We start from the raw sequence: 727 nt of genomic DNA on the forward strand, positions 1-727 counted from the left end.
ATTGATTCAGTGACTGGGATAATTGGGATGGGAGTGTCAGAGACAGTGTGATTAGCACAGGACAGAGCAGAGTATACGGCTGTGGTACATAGGGTCGCTATGAGTCACAAGCAACTTGACGGCACATAACAACAACAACAACAATTCTTAAGTATTTTATAGTATTCCATTGTTTAGATATATTGGTTTCTGTATCCATCCAATGTTATTTTATGTCCAGTTCATTTCCATTCTTTATTGTTTTGCATAAAAATTTTATTATATTGTGTACTATTGGTGGACGATTTATCAACAATCTGCATTTTGCAGATGACACAACCCTGCTTGCTGAAACTGAAGAGGACCTGAAGCGCCTGATGCAGTGTCAAGAATTGCAGCCTACAATATGGATTGAGGCTCAATGTCAAGAAGACAAAGATTCTCCCCACTAGACCAATTGGCAGCATCAGGATGGATAGTAAAGAGATTGAGATTGTACACAACTTTAGTTTGCTTGGCTCCATAGTCAACAGTCTTGGCACTAGCAGCCAGGAAATTAAAAGGCGCATTACCATGGGAAAGTCTGCTGTTAGGGACCTCTCCAAAGTACTGAAGAGCAATGGTGTCTCTCTGGAGACTAAGGTGCGTCTGATAAGGCCATGGTCTTCGCAATCACCTGTTATGCATTAGAGAGTTGGACAATGACCAAGGAGGATAAAAGGAGAATTGATGCCTTTGAGCTGTGGTG

This window comes from Elephantulus edwardii, unplaced genomic scaffold (assembly GCF_000299155.1).
Source record: "Elephantulus edwardii isolate Elephantulus edwardi_28Jun2011 unplaced genomic scaffold, EleEdw1.0 scaffold00325, whole genome shotgun sequence".
NCBI lineage: Eukaryota > Metazoa > Chordata > Mammalia > Macroscelidea > Macroscelididae > Elephantulus > Elephantulus edwardii.